At 34.3% G+C, this 2,840-nt stretch overlaps 1 non-coding gene across 1 annotated transcript; it reads left to right on the forward strand.

Moving 5' to 3' along the window:
• The first annotated feature begins 917 nt into the window (after positions 1-917).
• Positions 918-1,078, forward strand: LOC144566627 (U1 spliceosomal RNA). Its single transcript, XR_013515239.1, has one exon. It is a non-coding gene; the product is annotated as a U1 spliceosomal RNA (small nuclear RNA).
• The last annotated feature ends 1,762 nt before the right edge of the window (positions 1,079-2,840 follow it).

The following is a 2,840-nucleotide window of genomic DNA, read 5'->3' on the forward strand; positions in this document are numbered from 1 at the left end:
ATAAAATGTGCTTGGAGACCAAATTTTACATTTTTTTTACTATTTATTAAGATGGGTACAAAAACTAGTCAAATTCATACCATTGAATTTTGTACCCATCTTAATAAATAGTAACAAAATTTCAAAAAATGTAAAATTTGGTCTCCAAGAACATTTTATTGTAGAGATCACATCTAATGGTTTGGATCGACGATTTGGACTTTGAAAATATAAAAAATACTTGTTATAACTTATTGTAACTCAAAAATTGTTGTAACTTGATCCCTCCTCTTTTGTTATTTATTGAAATATAAATCTTAAGAGCAATATATACCGTCTTCATTACTATTTCTCTTATGTTATGAAGGAGGATGTGAATTAAAAACACTGCCAATCCTGTGTCTAACACACCTGCTTGTTCAGGGGTCCGGATTCTCTAAAACCCAAATTTGGATCCAAATTAGAGTATTTCAAGTTGTGAATCAGATTAGAGAATGAAGAGCAAGTGCTGTCAAAAATATATTCTACACTGATAAATGGTAATAACAAAATGTTCCTCATTTCTAATATATCAGACGTTTAACGGTTTAAAGACAATTGTTGGGATTCTTATGCTCACATCACTATATAATAATATAAGTACTAATAACCCGGGCTTAGATTATACATTTTCTTAAACAATTAGCAAAAAATATTATTTGAAATTTAATCACGACTTATTTTGAACTTCCTTTTAAGAAATCAGGCCCAGGCCCAATAATATAAACAAGCCTTAAAATATTAAAAGTCCCGAATGGTCCCCACTCCTCAGTCTACTCAAAAGTTGATGCTCATTCCGGTTTGTAGTCTTGCCGATCTTTTAGTCCCACATGCACAGTACAAATAGCGCTGGATACTCGAGTGATCTATAAAAGGAGCTGGGGGTGCAACGTTTTCAAGTACTTACCTGGACGGGGTCAATGAGCGATCAAAAAGGCTCATGGCCTAGGCTAGGGGCCCACATTGCACTTGGTGGGAGCCCTGGCTTACCATCTGCCCAAGTGGCAGAGTGGACGTCGTAATTTGTTTCTGAGGGGGTACGCGTTCGCGCGGCCCCCGCCATTTCTTAATTCAAAGATTTAATGTGAGAATGTTCTTGTTTCTGTATCTTTTTAAATATTTAATAACATTTTCTAGTCTGACGGAAACTATTATTTTATATGACACCAATTAAAATAAAATTATTATCTTACGACATTTTATGCGCGTTGAAAAAATTACGGATCATCCTTGACATTTTTATTTGATATTTGTAGATATTGAAAATAGGGGCATCCTTCACATTTTATTTGATATTTCGAAATTGAAAATAGGGGCGTTAGTTTCAATATACTCCTTAATATGAATGGTTCTTATATATTTGCTCATTGTTCTGATGCATACTTGTATAATTTTTTGCTGTCACGTAATTTTGACTAAACCAAGAAGTATTTTGGGATGTCTGAAAAGAAAATGTATTTTGACCGTTGTCCACATTCTTGATCTTCTGAACTCATGTCTTGAATCCTCCTAAAATGCAAACTTGACTATTGCTTAATACTTAAATATTACACTGATGCACACTTATTTATTGCACAATGAATGATTAATTATTTACTTCTTTTTTTTGTAAAAAAGTTAGAAAAACGAAGTTATGGATTTTTTGGAAGTGCAGTCTTAGTATTCCCTATATAAATTATTATTGAGGCAAAATGCAAAAAAAGTTGGAGGATTATCCATATCAGGTAATGGGGCTAAGTACAATAATATTCTCTCCAAGCAACCTCCCCTTAATAGATCTTACCACAATAGCATCCAGGGATTGAATTTCCTTTCTCCTTTGACTACGTTTGGGACCTTTTGGTGATGCCTAAATTATGATGCTCCTACTTTATGAACGAATTTTCATGTCCCCATAAATTATTGAATTTACTGGTATGAATTAATGGGGACAACAGAACTAGTTTTGAGAAGAATGCATTACATGACAAGATTTCATTTTTTTTTTTTTTTACCATGTACAAATTTTGGTATCAGCAAAGGTCCTGATTTTTGTTATTCTTCTTTGGATACCAGATAAGGTGGTACTCCTATATCTCAGTAGGTACAGTTCATGGTGCAGGGACTATAGTACAAACCATATCTAGTGAGTAGTGACTATTGATTTTATGCACCTGATTTAAGCAAAACTGGCAGTGGCACTGCTGTCTCCGCTAAACATTACAGACTTGATAAAAGATATGAACAAAAAATAAAATCTGATGTGAAAAGAAATAATATGGAATTTATCTATTAAACCACCTACATACGAAAACGAACAAATAAAAGAAGCACAATCAAGTACAGTCCTGTACTCCTGTCTCTGTTAGAGTTCACTAATGTAGCTATTTGACCAGGAAATGTGTGAAATTTCTTTATCATTAAATAACTGGTATTTGCTACTAAACACAGAGAAAAGCAAATTAACCGAGCTTACATAAAGACACAATTACTGAACTTTGAGATGAACCCTGCACAACATTCTTCTATTTCCAACAGCTTTGACATGCAACAGGGCTTCTACAACATCCCATCCAATTACAAGTACAGCATAGCATGTAGTAGACAAAACAAGTCCCCAATGACAAGCACCGGTTAGGAGGAACACCAACACCTGGAAAAGACTCATGCTTTTGGGTTGTTTCAATTCATGATTAAATCAATTTTTGTATGTGTTCAAGCGGGGAGCACATTCCTTCAGAGTTCAGAGGCATTTCAGCAAACGCCTAAGCTGCAACACCAATTGCCAAAATATTCCCAACAACTCCTCTGCCATTGCATATGCAGTATCATCTAATGAAACA

Source organism: Carex rostrata, chromosome 1 (assembly GCF_964058835.1).
Source record: "Carex rostrata chromosome 1, lpCarRost1.2, whole genome shotgun sequence".
NCBI lineage: Eukaryota > Viridiplantae > Streptophyta > Magnoliopsida > Poales > Cyperaceae > Carex > Carex rostrata.